General features: G+C 37.8%; 1 protein-coding gene across 1 annotated transcript in view; it reads right to left on the bottom strand.

The window, feature by feature from the left end:
* The window catches only part of ctnna1 (catenin (cadherin-associated protein), alpha 1), a 103755-nt gene that overhangs the window by 55827 nt on the left and 31322 nt on the right, over positions 1-16606 (bottom strand). The gene's annotated exons all lie outside the window — the stretch shown is intronic.

Here is a 16606-nt window from a genome sequence, read left to right as displayed (position 1 = left end):
GTATTTGGTCTGGGCTTCAGGCAAGGTGCCCTTCTGAAGTAAATGGCTTCTGATATCATTAACATTATCATAACCCGGCACTCACCTGCCCTTCTAAACCGAGATGATAACCTGCTTGAATGACTGGTATCAAATGCAACAACACAACGGAGATTCCACTCTAGCCCAGGGCAGAATAATGTTTAAATCACTTATAAATGCTATTATAAACACAAAATGATTGACATTGGTTGAAAATGATTATCTAGCCCACTGATTCTTGATTAAATATGATCTAAATAGTGGTAGGTTAGCGGACTTTGGCAGAAAAACAGCTCAAAAGTTTTGCAGGAGAACTACGTGAGACAATTACTTCTCTCGCATGAAGTGCCGTATATCTCTCTGTCTGGACAGGTTTTTCTTTCTCCATTCCTCTGACGTTCTTCAGTAAGCAGAGAACGTAAAATGGTGCTGATGCATGACACCACCAGTGGGAAATTACTGAGGTCTCAGACGCTCTAGAAATACTCTTCCAAATATAAATTAAATGAAAATGTGAGTTAGTCACTCTGAACCCACATTACTGACTTTCATCCAAAACAGTATTATGAGAAAATATTTCTTTAAAACCTGAAATTTGGCCAGAAAGAGGAAGAATTGTGCCCATACAGAAACTGCAAAACATAAATAAATAAAATTAAGTTTGAAAATATTTTTACAATATATAAAATAAAAAATAAATACAGTGTAGGTATATTTTATAATAGACATGAGTGAAACCAATGATTTTCTCTATAGCACTGCAGCTGCAGCCTCTGTGGAGGATTCAAAAGTGTGAGGGTGGCAGCAAGCATATGCCACAGTAGCTACCCGCATGTGTTATATAGTGTGTACTGCACAAGTACTGCAGGGAAAGCTGGAAGAAAACCAATTTCCAGTGCAGAATGAAGGGGACCAAAAACATAAATAATACCCCGACTGTTACTGTATGCCTAACCTTGGGAATCTAATACATCAGGCACTGTGAATATCAGCTTTTATGTATCCATTTTAAATGCTTTTTTTTTTTTAATATATAAATAATACATTCAGCTACCCAGCTACTTCAACAACGATATTGGTGTGTCATCCATGATTGCTGCCTCACAGTTTAAAGATTTTATATAGTTTCAAGATCGTGTAACCCAGACGATAGAATTGTTTTTAACGATTTTACTGCAGGAGTAAGGTAAACGGGAGAAGCGATTGGTCGACTCCCTCAGGGCAGCTGTTGACCACTGGTTCGCAGATGCTGTGCCTATAGGCATTTTCTCCAGAGAAAAAGGAAAGTTGTTGTGGAGTGGGGGGAGGCAGAATGGCTGAAGCTGAACATGATTTATAGAGGACAGCATTTCTTGGCCAGACGGAGTAAGAGAAGAGGCTTTGTGACTACAGAGGCTTCAGATGCAGCGGCTTTCTAAGGCTTTTCACTCACTGCGAAAGGAAGCTATTAACTCCAAAGGTCATTTTTTAATTTGGTTGCAGCCCTGCATGGCAGAGGTCTGTCCCCAACTGAGGAAATGAAAACAGAAGTGAATTAACTTGGGATTTAAGTACACTAAGATGAACATAAGAAAGTGAGAGGATATTGTGCGCCTCAACTTTGCGCTCGAACTGTATGCCGTGTACCCAATTATGAAGACTCATTTAAACCCTGCTGGAAGTCACTGAACACACACACAAGTGAAAAGGCAACTCTGAGACCAGATGAAAATGGGCTAATACTTTTAGACGATTTCTTATTGTATCACGACAGTCCCTCCAAACGTTAATTTGCTCCCTCTGTTTTTAAGTCTACAAAAAGGGTCTTATTTTTCTCTCTGAACCATTTCCTTAGAGCTCTGAGCTCTCAGGGACCACAGAGGATGAATGGACATCTCTCTTCAAAACAAGTCTCTCAAAATGAACTATATTAAAGCAAAGGGCCGAAGCTCCATTAGCCACCAAGGGTAGTCATCCCTCATCCATTCCCTGATCAAAGCAGTCAACAAAAAGGAAATGATAGTAAGAGGCGCAATGCGGCTCAATGAACTAGCTAGCGAAAAATAAAAGCATTTTTTCGTTCGATTCAGGTGAAGCGCTTCTGCCCTTGGACTTTATCATGGTATCAAATGTTGTAGTGCTAATTACTAGCTGCGCATGAATAAAGTCAAATTCACAACCTTTATTCTGCAAAGGCAAAAAAAAGAAATGGGCATGAAGTCACACGTACAGGTTTTTGTTTAGCTGATACTGTTTTTGTGTTGTTATTTTACACACTGCATTTCTAAACTAAAAGGAAAAAAATTAAAGGAAAGCTAAAAGATCTAGAAATGTGTGTATTAGCTAACTAATGACTTGTTATACAAGCCGTAGTTTATAATATCCATGATGCAATGCATGGCAACAGATGCAGAATCCGCATTTTAAGTGTACCATTACATATGATTTCTACATTGTTAATAATGATGACCGTTGCTAGAATGTGGACATGCAGGACTTAAATGACAAAACGCTCCATTTATCTCTCACATGGTTGCCAAGGAAACAGTGTTCAGCCAAACTGAATTCGTGTTCATTACCATCTAGGGTGTGACGAACAAAGACATTCATTATCCTTGTTCTGACCAGAAGTAACTTTATGCAGCCCTATTCATGAGAATGTCTGACACATCTAAGTATCAGAGAGAAGCAATACCAGATATCAAGGTGCATGCAGAGCTAATGCAGTGAGTCAGAGCTAATCAACAGCAGCAGGTTAAGAAAAGGGCCCTAATAACACTGACATAACTGTTCTTTGACTTGTCAATAGAGGTGACCTTCATGCTAAAAGCTCGGTAACAAAAGCAGTTACACAACTGAATTGAGACGCATTTTCTTCCTTAAAATACCGCACTATCAGAAATAGTCAACTGAGTTGAGCTGAAAACAGCACTCTGATGCAGCACAGAGAAGGCCTGCCACAGCCACCCACACAGACTTCATAATCAAATGTGACGCAAGCGTGCTATAATTACTTCTATCTGGATTTCATCACGTTTGCCTATTATTTCTCAGTGCCACAGGTGAAACATCTGCATTGCACTAATCATTGACTCACTGAACACAGTCAAGAGACCATGTGCACAATTTAAGGAAATCCAATTAATGCCTCAAACCTCCTGGAGAGGTGCTCTTGAAAAGCAATCAGATATATCGAAGAGATCACATCGAGATCTTGGAGAGAAAACCAACCAGATGCTGTAACTACAGCCCATTTCTCCCAGTACCACTCCATGTCTATTCGATCAAAAACAAGCCTTCTCAACCAGGCCAGAAGCAAAAAGACAGCCATTTGCAGGCAGGAGAGAAAAGCTACTGGGAAACTCAACAACCCACAGGGTTCAAGGACTCAAGAGCAGTGTTTGTTTGAAGCAATTTTTATGAGCTTCCAATTAATCTCAAAAACGCTTACCAGGGAGGACGCATCGATCTGGACTCTCATCAGCAAATACCTCCATAACATTTACTGCTTCCTACATTTTAAAGTTTCTCCTCCCTGAAACCCAAACACACATTTTGGACTGGACTGGACAGAATCAATTAAGCTCAGTCAGAAACCCATATCAAGGAAATATACAATTGGAGGGACCCTGTCTTGAGTCCGGCTGTAGGAAACTTCGTTAATAAGGAAAGGAGGCAGCAGGAACCGGCAAACGTTTAACATAATACTTTAATCATAAAATAAACAAATAACCCCTCACGGACGACCGCCATATCGAAAACATAATAAAAATGCAACAAAGTCCAGGCCTGGTCCTCTCTCGTCCTTCACTGTCATCACTCCTCCCTTTTATGCTTCCGGATCTCCTCCGTGAGACTCGAGACTGGTTTGGCGCACAAGTGACACTCATTAGCACTCTGCCACCGGCCTCGCTCCGTTCCCACGGCTCTCGGCTCTACACTGCTTGCCACACCGGCCAAACTAGTTTCTTAGTCATCATATATAGTTTAGCGTATAAGGTTTTAAGAAACAATTCTAAAGCCTAAAGTATACTTCACTTTTTACGCATACGCGAGGGTTTTTTTGCAGTAATTAGTTTATCTACAAGGTGGCAACCGTGCCCTGAGGGGCGTCGATTCACAAGGTAGTCAAATAAAAACTGCATAAACAGAACAGACCGGAACGCACGCAAGCTACAGCGACAATGGAGGCCTACATAGAGAGATTGTGCGAAGAGGTTAGACAGTACCCTCATTTGTACAACTCTAGCATGAAAGAATACAAAGATATTTACATGGATTGTAACTCGTGGCGAGAGATTGCTCACAACTGTGCATGTGTCGAATGCCTGTGTACGCGTACAAGTCAAGTGAAGTAGTAAACTAAGTCTACTTTGGGCTAAAGTGTAATGTCATAACCACATCAAAAACTTTTAAGTGATAAACCAAAATTCACATGCATAAAAAGGTCCATTTGCACAGCTAATCAGTGTTAATTTTGCCAAAATGTTTTGTCAAATGTTAAATACAAGAAAAATGAGCAAACAAATTTAATTAAAGCTACAAAAATTACAAAAAAAAAAAAACAAACAAACAAAAACAATGCAATTAACATGTTTAAAGTAAAATCTAGAATATGACTGTTTCAAATAATCATAGTAAATGGCAAGTTTTAGGGCTGGGTATTGACACAATTTTAACAATTCGATTCGATTTCTATTCACATGCTTGCGATTCAATTCGATTCCGAATTCAATTAGATTTCGATTATTTTGGATGTCAAATTTTCTAGAGGAAAAAAAAAATCTCTCAACTAATGCTGTAAATTACACAAGGGAGTCAGCTGGTACTACATTACTATAATTTTGAAGGTTAAAATTAACTTATTTACATACAAACACTTAAATTACACTATGTTTTTTATAATAAATAAAGTTTAGAATTACAATCATATTTCTACTCCAATTCATTTTTTTAAATAAACATTTAAATCGTGGCTGTCATAACTGATTTATTCAAACATGCATTAAATATTGAAGAACATTAAAAATTATAATAAATATGTAACGATGCATATATTTATCAGAATGCTGCTCTCTAGAGTTCATTTTTCTAGCTGACTAATGAGTTTATGGTCAATGAATATGTTTTTTCTGGACGTAATATGACGTTATGTGACATTGTTTACAAGCTGTTTTATTGATGTCTTTCCGCGGTTGAAACACTAACTGAGCGATTTCATGTGACATGATACAGATTTCGGTAAGTTGTACTGTATCTTTTAACATACCTTTCGATGTTTATTCATGTTTATTTTTGCGCTGTAACTGGAATTAAAGCGGAGAGGATCAGTTCACGTGCGCTCCATGCTGTCGCTTCTCTTTAAAACTGAGGCGCTACAGCGATCTGTCACGTCACATTAAACAGCAGCAAAACGCTATTTATTTTTTGAATCTCATAATAAGATGGACGTCATTTGAAATCTGAGACTTTGCTTCATATCAAAATTAACAAAGCACAAAGATTATTGCGATTTATTGGATGGGAGGCGCATTCGAATGTTCTGTTCATTCATCAACTGAAAACAGACTAGACTAATCGATTCTTGGGATTTAATAATCGATATCGGTTCGTAAAAATGAGAATCGATTAATCGAGAAATCAATATTTTTTTTTACCCAGCTTTAGCGAGTTTAAATAAATATACAAGATGCTTGAATATTTGGTTTACTTCTGCACTCTTGCAATTTAAAATGTTATTTCCATTGACTAAAACTACATGCCATTTTAAAGTAAAAGTGACATATTTATGGATTTGAAATGAAATGGACTAAATTTAAGGTATTTTTTTAAGCACACAAAACAATGTAAAAAATTAACACTTCAGCTAAAATTAATGAGCCTTGTTAATTTCCCCTTAGATTCAATTGAATAAACTGATAGCACTGCAGTTTATTTAGAAACATGACTTTTTCAACAGTGACGTGTCACTACAAACAGCTCAGTACATTATGCATACGAGGGTGACCTTTTCATTTCATACGCCTACCTGTCGCAGGCAAAGAACAACATCTAAAGTGCGGCTGCAAAAACGTCACAGGTCTTATGAAGATACCTGCAGCGAGCACCAGAGGAGGTGCATTATAGTCATTCCTCAATATACCAGAAAAAGGTCTGCAAAACTGGACAACATCTAGTTATCAAGCCTCGGCTCAAGATTGAGGGGCAGAGAATGGGGCATGTCAAGCTTTGCAACGTTCATCTGTCTTCACAGAGCAATCAGTTTTGGCATCCAGTCGCTGTTGGCAAATCGTACAGAGCGGTTAATAAACATGGCATGCTATCTGTCTTCATACTGTCAACTTTAGGCTGAAGCCTGCCGTGAGGCCGATTCTAAGGTGGGTTATTGAACCTCAAGGGTTTGAATACCAACGCTCTTGTTCACGGCGGGGATCTTTTCTTGTACTTCGCACAGTCTGCTCTGATGATCTATAAAAATAAAAAAGCAGTGTCACCAGGAAAAGGTGACGAGATTTTTGATTTATTAAGAATGTTCAACACAAATTTATGCAACCGTCCATGCGCCCTAATTACCTGGGGAATGATCCTTGGCCACTTTGAATACAAGCCCATAACTCAAACTACCAGAGCATATCTGTGACACTGTGGCACCCGTGCAAGAGTTTTTAGTGCATCTCAGATGACGATGAGAAAAGACATGAGCATGACTTAATGCTTCAATCATTATTAAATCTTACAGAGAGAAAGTTCTGCTGTGCAAGGTGAAATCTAATTTCTTAAAATGTTCACCTCCTGCCCTTTCAATTTTTAATTCATTAATATTCATGCTACGACTGCTCCTTAGAGACCATTCTGGCCAAAAGAAAGAAGAAGAAAAAAAAACTACACTAAAAAGCCTAACATCTCTCCATGGATTAAAGGAACTACATACCAAGACAGAGGTACCTCTAACAATTCATTAATATTAAGAATCCATTTTCCATGACAATTTTATCCAACTCAAGGAACTGACAATTTGTTGACAAAATATAATTTAGCATTCACAAACCACACAACAATATTCAGCTGCACAGATACAGCTTTGTGCTAATTTCAAAGCTTATTTCAGAAAAAAAAACACTTCAATGATACCGTTAACCTCTGCTAATACAGACCTTGGGCTGAACCCAATATAAAATGGTCGCCCTTGAAAATGAGCCACACATCACGATACGTCTGCGATGTGTTCAAGACGCACAAGGACCAGCACAGGCTATTAACTTTTAATATGCCATTTGCAAAACAATCCTACAAAGTCAACAGTTTTAAATGTCTCATAAAATAAGCAGCTTACAAGATTTTTTTATCCGAATGGTGAGAACAACAAGAGCTTGGGCATGTATCTATATAACCCATGAGCTAAATGGACATGTAACGGCTCTCTAAGAAAATGCAATCTTACAGAAGACTGTAAAAGAGCTAGTGTGAGAAGAATCAAGCCAGTGGGACCATTAAAGAACCATTTCTCCTTGGATCTTGACAATATATCAGGAGGAAATGTGTTTTTCTATATTACCTATGAGGCCAATGATGCCCCTGACAATCACAACAGCACAAAGTCCTAAGCTTCTTCTGAGGGTAACCCAGTTTAGAGTCAGATATGCTACATCACCGAAGTGAATGTGGGCAAATGCCATTATCCATGACAGTGATATTTAATAGCCACTAGTCTGCCATCATTCTGCCCTTGGAAAAATATAAAATATTTCCATTTTGTGGTGAAAGTGAAGGGAAGGAGCTAGGAAACTTCCTTAACATTGTTTTCCAGTATAAAAAAAGGCAGTTATCTAGTTCTAACAAATGCTCACTAGATCAAAACTAAACCGCTTAAGTTACGCTTGCCTTTGAAGCTTGAGCAAGCCATTGATTTCGCTTTTCGAATCATTCAAAGGCTTGCTGTCTGTGTGCATTTCATAAACAGCTTAGCTTACATGGCAAGATCTGGTAAAATGAACAATATAAAAACAAACAAGCATTTGGGTATATCTTTTCTCTTTTTCTCTTAGCCGCCTCAATGTTTAAACATTAAGAAAAAAAAAACTCACAAATCATTATGGACAATATGAAAAATGATAACATAACATATTAGGTGGGAAAGTACTTACAAAGAAGTCATTAAAAATGAGAAAGCCATGCATTTACGCTAAAAGATAAATCACCCTGGTTCGTGGGGCTTCGAGGTTTTTGAAAGAATGTAGCACCATTTGTGTTTGGGTCAAACTAATTGAAATATTTGTTTTGGGGGGTTCAGAGGCAATTAATCTTGGCCTAACCTCATTTATCTGCTAGAAAACAATTTATTTGGCTCCTCTGGATATTTATAAATGCAATTACAAGACATCTCAGGAAGTGTGTAATGCAAATTCCCAGGACCACCTCTCCTATATTAAGTCTAAACGTTGGTCTAAAAATGTAGCCTTAACCTTAACCTCAACTGCAGTGTTTAGCAGAGCAGAAAAACCATTTCAAATACTTCTAAACCAACTACATCCTTTGCGCTCAAGGAGCACTCAATGATCCACCCCATTTTTCCAGAAAGAGACAATGCATTAAACACGCTCGGCTTGCATTTAAAGTAACTCTTTTCGTTCTTTTTCCCCAAAGCATGGCTTGCATACTTAATTTAGATTTTTACTATCGTTTAAAAGTCCAGATCAAAATGCATTTGATGGACTAAAAGAAGTGTACTTTTTTTTTTTTTTTCCAACCTGCAGAGAAAATAAGCAGCTCAAGGTCACACTCACACACGCAATCACCCTTAAGCAGGAGACAGTCATTTAATCTTTATATGAAATAGGACAAAGGGAACATCCTTCATGAATTTTAATATCTTGGTTTCTTCAACCCATTGTTTGAATTACACTGTTACACTAAAATAAAAAAGCAAAATATAAGCTGAATTCAACTTTATTTTTAACAAATCTAGTTCATTAAAGGTAAAACTGACTTAATTAGCCAAACTTGTAAACATGTTTGGAATTAGTAGGCCAATTAACTATCAAAAGAACATTTTTTTTTTTTTATCTGCTGTACATTTAATTATGTTAAATCTTTCATAGGAATAACAAAAGGAGAAAATAGTGTATGGTGTGTCCTGTGTAGCACGCTGCAAAAACAGAACATCCGTCAACTGAATGCACACCGCTGCATTGGGCACTTGCAATGAGAGCAATATAATTATGCTGTTACACACCGTGCGCATCCAGTGCACACTTCATTATACATTATACATTGTCCTACTCATCACTAAAGTGGAATAGGCACAAAAGTTTTCCGAACACTCATACATTCCTTAACACTTCCCTCTTCTCAGAGTGGAATAATTTCTTGGCAAGGACAGGATCATGGACACGTATCAGTGCTGAACCAGGTGGAGATGTGGCCCAGCGCCCAACAAGGGCTCAAACACATTCAGTACATACCAATTCACTGATCACATTCACCTTGCAGCCTAGGCGGCATGTCTTCCCCTCAACAAGGGGAAATAAGAGTGATTTGTTCCTTTCAAATAAGGCTTATGATTAACTGTCTGGAAAAGTACATCTGACAAGGAAGGCGACTGTGACAGTGACATGCACTTACTGAGCAAAAGGCAAATTATGGCCAACGTGAATGCAGAACAAAATTTGCCAGATGGAAAATCAGTTTATCTACTTGAGAAGAAAACTGGATTAAAAACATTTTGGAGGAAAGATATTAGGGTGGCGTTGATTACCCAAAACACTGCACATGCAGACACCCATTATCAGTTTAGGCTGTGAGAACATTTGTTATGTCCCTTTCAATTGCCAAATTCACAGCACAGAGAACAAATGGCCAGAAAGCATCATCTGTCAAACTGATCATCCAATCAAATGCATTTCCCTTCAAATAAATATAAGCTACTTTCACCCTCCTGACCAAAAAAAAAAGAATTTGAAATGTAGTCATAGCTCTTAGTATAAGTTTCATCTTCATTTAAGCATTAAAGTACAAAGGATTGTTTTATACAGAGAATATATATATATATATATATATATATATATATATATATATATATATATATATATACACACACACACATACACAGTATCTCACAGAAGTGAGTACACCCCTCACATTTTTGTGAATATATTATTTTATCTTTTCATGTGACAACACTGAAGGAATGACACTTTGCTACAATGTAAAGTAGTGAGTGTACAGCTTGTATAACAGTGTAAATTTGCTGTCCCCTCAAAATAACTCAACACACAGCCATTAATGTCTAAACCGCTGGCCACAAAAGTTAGTACACCCCTAAGTAAAAATGTCCAAATTGGGCCCAATTAGCCATTGTCATGTGAATTGTTAGTGTTGCAAGGTCTCAGGTGTGAATGGGGAGCAGGTGTGTTAAATTTGGTGTTATCGCTCTCACTCTCTCATACTGGTCACTGGAAGTTCAACATGGCACCTCATGGCAAAGAACTCTGAGGATCTGAAAAAAAGAATTGTTGCTCTACATAAAGATGGCGTAGGCTATAAGAAGATTGCCAAGACCCTGAAACTGAGCTGCAGCACAGTGGCCAAGACCATACAGCGGTTTAACAGGACAGGTTCCACTCAGAACAGGCCTCGCCATGGTCGACCAAAGAAGTTGAGTGCACGTGCTCAGCGTCATATCCAGAGGGTGTGTTTGGGGAATAGACGTATGAGTGCTGCCAGCATTGCTGCAGAGGTTGAACGGGTGGGGGGGGTCAGCCTGTCAGTGCTCAGACCATACTGCATCAAATTGGTCTACATGGCTGTCGTCCCAGAAGGAAGCCTCTTCTAAAGATGATGCACAAGAAAGCCCGCAAACAGTTTGCTGAAGACAAGCAGACTAAGGACATGGATTACTGGAACCATGTCCTGTGGTCTGATGAGACCAAGATAAACTTATTTGGTTCAGATGGTGTCAAGCCTGTGTGGCGGCAACCAGGTGAGGAGTACAAAGACAAGTGTGTCTTGCCTACAGTCAAGCACGGTGGTGGGAGTGTCATGGTCTGGGGCTGCATGAGTGATGCCGGCACTGGGGAGCTACAGTTCATTGAGGGAACCATGAATGCCAACAGAGTATGATCCCCTCCCTTCAGAGACTGGGCAGCAGCTCAGTATTCCAACATGATAATGACCCCAAACACACCTCCAAGACGACCACTGCATTGCTAAAGAAGCTGAGGGTACCTGAACCCTATTGAACATCTGTGGGGCATCCTCAAACGGAAGGTGGAAGAGCGCAAGGTCTCTAACATCCACCCGCTCCGTGATGTCGTCATGGAGGAGTGGAAGAGTCCTCCAGTGGAAACCTGTGAACTCCATACCCAAGAGGGTTAAGGCAGTGCTGGAAAATAATGTTGGCCACACAAAATATTAAGACTTTGGGCCCAATTTGGGCATTTTCACTTAGGGGTGTACTCACTTTTGTGGCCAGCGGTTTAGACATTAATGGCTGTGTGTTCAGTTATTTTGAGGAGACAGCAAATTTACACTGTTATACAAGCTGTACACTCACTACTATACATTGTAGCAAAGTGTAACAAAAATGTGAAGGGTGTACTCACTTCTGTGAGATACTGTGGACTATGTGCAGCCATATCTATATTCACTAGGGATGCAAGAATATTCAAATTGTAGCAGACACTACTGCGCCGATAATTATTTTGTTACGGTCGATAAAAAGGGTGATATTAAAATACTAAACTACTATCTGAATAAATAATAAATACACCACTACAATCAGTCACTTTTAAATGTTACAAGTAAACTTGGGAATCACAATATCATCATGTACAGTATAAAGAATGGATATTTATTTTGAGATTTTCTAAATGGTTAATCTTTAAAAACGCTACTTTAATAACACTGTTATATGTAATAAGTAACTGAAAAAGTAATCTAAATATAAAAATTAAGGAAGTTAGCAAGAACGATTCCAATATTGACCGATGTACATCCAATATCAACATAAGAAAAAAAACAAAAAAAACAAAGTCAGATTGCTTTGAGACCCTTTGTTCCTACATTTGTTTGTACGTTTGCTCTTTTGCACATAGTCTAGATATTTTCCAATGAGCACAAAAATCTGTATAATACAGGCTTTCAGTTAAGACAGTTCACTAGTTGTTTAGGTAACCCACCAACTAGATATTTTGCCAAAATCTTATCTTCCATAGTAGCTAACTGATTATGTGTTCTGCTTAATAGCTCTTACCATATTGTCTGTTTCTGGACAATGTTGTATTGATCAATCAGCACCTAGGACAAGAACCATCTGCTCTATAATTCACAGTACAAAGCCACTTCCGATTTGCACGTCTCTGCCAGGCATGTGTCTGGTCTCCCTACTGTAGTACAGCACTGAACAACTAAAGGATGTATCCTTCAATTGAACAGGAGTCGGAGTAAATTAGGGACATCGTGATTCAACTGAGTGAGCATAATCATTTATTGTGTAAGAGACCAGGATGGGGACATTTTTCCAATCACTGACAGCAGCTGAAAATAACCATCATTCTAAGCTATCACTCCTAGTTCCAGAAGTCTGTAGAGCTCACTCAAGTGTTCTCGGTGCCAGAATGAAAAAAGTTACACTGAAAAAGAGGATAGAGAGTAAAGCGCCCCTTTATTGTATGTTATGATACCAGCTCTGCCAGGCTCTATGACTTTGGAGTTGGAATGAAATGTCAGTGGACATTTCATTATGAGAGGGAAAAAAAAAAAAAAAAAAAAAAAAAAAAAAGGGGTAGTCAAAAGTTCACAGTGTGGACTGCAGCTCATCAAAACTGCATTAGAAAAGACAGATTTTTTTTCCATAGAGCAGAAAATATCTGAGCACTAATCCAGCACAATTTATTGCTATCTGCCATTTTTGCTTCAGCACTGCAAAAAGAGAACACTTTATACTAACCTTTTTGTTATTGTTAGTTAAAGGGGGTCATATGATGCTATTTTATAAGTTCATTATTTTGTTTATTGGGTGTAACAGAATAGGTAAACATACTTTGTTTAAAATAAATAAATAAAAACTTCACATACTGTACAATATTGCAGCACCTTTATTCCCTGTCTGTCTAAAACGCACTGATCGCTACAAAGCCCCTCCTTCAGAAAAGCTGACCCAGGGCACTGTGACTGGCCAAACACCAAACGTGTGTCGGAAATGTACCGCCCCTTACCATAATCACAAGCTCCAGCTTCCAAGGCTTTAAGCAATTGTAAACAGTTAACAAATGTCTTTGGTTCTGCTATATCAGTTCAAGCCCAAGTCACACTCTGAAAACGTGGATGATCAAGCCGATCGATCAGAGCCACTTTGCGAGCACGACTTGAGCAGAACATTTCACAGTGGTAAATAGTATTTGTATATAGCTGGCATTGTACTCTCTCAAGTTCAGGAAGCCATCCTCTGTAAGCGGCTGTGCACAAGCAAACTTTTAGGTTGTACTGCTCAGGAACAGCTTTATAAATCTTAACCTCCATTTGGCCTTCAAAAAAAATTTGGAAATTAGGAATCAAAGTGGTTTTGCTTTCGCATTCAAACACAGCGTTTCTGCTCCATGAAAACAACATTACAATTCACTGAAGCATCACTTTCTTTCTTTGTGCCTTTGGGCGGGCATTATGCTAACATTTCACATTGTAACAGACGTCTGAGAAAGTAATATCTGGACTTCGATCGAGGCGTTTTAGGCAGGTCTGGATCAGTGTTCTCTGTTAGAATATATCCCTTTGTATGAAACTACGAGCTTTGTAACTTTGCAGATCGTATGCATGCACAAACAGATACATTACACACTAAAGGAAAAGAAAAACATTAAAAAGCATCATATGACCTACATTAGTTAACATTAACTATGAGCAATACTTCTGCAGCATTTACTAATATTTAATTTCAACATCTACTAATACATTAAGTACATAAAGCTGTATCTATTAATATTAATGCACAGTGAACCAACAAATTAAACAAATGAACAATTGCATTTTTGTCCCCCTGTGGTGAAAATCAAGTATATAATGTTTATATGTCTATGTGGTGTTTTTAATATGCTTTAAGACAAACCACGTGCAAATTCACAAGTCAACACCATTGCAGAGTATTTTCTCTTTAAAACTGCAGTTTCAAAAATGCAGTTTGAAATCTACCTTGTAACCAATCACATCAATTTATTTAATTACCGTTATGTGTCCGATGTTGTAAAAAGCGATACACTGTGCAGCGCTTGCCTCAGTAAGTTGACCGAATGGATCTCTGAGCTTGTGCGAGTGAGTGGAGGTGATGCTAATTAGCATATTCATAGATATGCGTATACTAAATGAAGCAAGGGTGTACATTCACGCTATGTTAAGGCATGAAGAATTTTTTTTTTTCCACAAGAAAAAAAAAAAGTTTAAATGTGTCACTTTGGTGATCAAAGATGAGTTAAGGGATAAAAATTGACTACAGGGGGACTTTAACATTTATAAAAGATTAATATATGCTAAAAAGAAATATATTTTTCATTGTTAGTTCATGTTAGCTAGTGTCAGTTAATACCTTAAGTTAACAAACCTTATTGTAAAGTGTTAAGGGCCGTTAACACCAAGGACAATAACTATACATAAACTTTATAGTTCTAGTTATTGTTAATCATTCTCATTCTATGAAAATAGGGAAGTTCACAGCAAAACTTTAACAATAGACAAACTGTATCATTGGAATCACTTTAGAACAGTTTTTTCAGCTGATGAATGATAAACAGTGTTAGATTCCCCCTGACTGTAAAGAACTTCTGCATTTAAAGTGGCAGACAACATAACAGCACTTATAATAAACAATTTTATTGTCTATTGGTGTTTTAATTCTAACTAATTATGACTAATTAGTTAATTATAACTAATTTAGTTATAATTATAGTTTATAACTAAATGAATAGTACACAAAAGCCATAGCACACAAACGCTGAACTATCTTTTGAACAGACAAAGAAGAATGTTTACTTCTACGCATGATGAAACAAAGCTGTTAAATACATATGCAACAAGGACAAATGACAAGACACAGCAGAGGTCACTTAGCAGAAAGGGGTGAAATGGCACTACAATAACCTTCAACACAGGTCTGAGCTGTCGTTTAAATGCTCTACAACACATCTAAGACTTCAAGGGGGCTTAATAGAAACTGTCAGTCACGGAGTGATGCCACAGCTCTGCAGCAGCCGACAGCAGTGGTCTAAGACCCACGAGAATAAAAGCGATGAATGAAAATAATGGAATCATCAGTGGTTTGTGCTCTCTGTCACACACATACCTCTCCCAGCATGTAATGGGCAATGAGACAGACTGCAAAGAGTGGGGCATAAATCCTCTAAGTGCCACGCCTCCGTCGCTCAAACACACATTTTATCTACTCGTATTTAAATTTTATAAGAGGTCAGACCAGCTCCAGACCTCCCCAGGCGCTAAATCGCACACAGCTACAACATGATTTACTGTAGTATGTGGGAAATGCTTTTGAAAAACACACACACACCAACTACCATAAAAGGCCAAAAAGACCAAAAGTGAGTAAAGAGGTCAAATGCCATTTGTGTCGTAACCTTGATATTCAGAAGGGTTATAATGTGGGCACCATCTTTAAAACTATTAATAAGGTGTGCCGTTTAAAGTCTTTTGCTAAAGTGATCCATTCAGATTACCAAGTCCCGCTCTTTTCCGTCATATTTACAGCAGTTAGAGGAAAGTGCTTTTAACATTTACAGCCAAACACCACGATCACACACACGCACACAAAAAAATTAATAAATCTCATGCGACAAACTCTAAAAGCCATTTGACTAAAGGGTATATTGCATGGCTGGATAATAATGGTTTAAAAGCAATGCCAATATGACAGGCTTTCATACCATAACAATACCAAAGATTTATGTTTTTTCATTAATCATAGTACAATAACATTCTAGTGTAATATTCTAGCTAACTTTTCCCAAATTGGTGGTCAGCATCAGGGAACAACTGCTACAAGGGATGGGTAATTTTTTTCATTTAATCTCATTTTGGCGTGAAATGTATCAAAACTTTGAGAAAAAAGAAAGTTTATGGTCCATCACTGCCATATGGACTCAAGTACCACTAACCAACCCTAGTGGCTAGTGCTTTTAAAGAGTTTGTTCATCTAAAAATCAAAATTTATTATTTACTCTTTACAAACATGTATGGCATTTGTTAGTGGTTCAACCGATCACAAAACTCACGGTTCGGATCATATTATGGTTTTTGAGTCACAGATCAGATCATTTTTTTGGATCAACAAGGAAAAAAAAAAAAAGAAGAAAAAAAAGGGGGGGGTAAACAAAATGTTGTTTATATGTCTATGTGGTGATTTTAATATGCTTTAAGACAAACCGTGTGCAAATTCACAAGTCAACAAATCGTAACAAATTACGTCAACATGCCAGCGGGCTTTAGCATATCATCAACTATGATCTGAGGCTCAAGATAAGGTAATTCTGGTATATTTTTCCGTTGATATGAAAACTCAGGCAGATTTAGCAATATAGCAGTTGTATGATATATATTACGATGTTAT

This window comes from Ctenopharyngodon idella, chromosome 14 (assembly GCF_019924925.1).
Source record: "Ctenopharyngodon idella isolate HZGC_01 chromosome 14, HZGC01, whole genome shotgun sequence".
Taxonomy (NCBI): domain Eukaryota; kingdom Metazoa; phylum Chordata; class Actinopteri; order Cypriniformes; family Xenocyprididae; genus Ctenopharyngodon; species Ctenopharyngodon idella.
The sequence above is the reverse complement of the archived record's forward strand: the minus strand, read 5'-3'. Positions and strand labels throughout refer to the sequence as shown.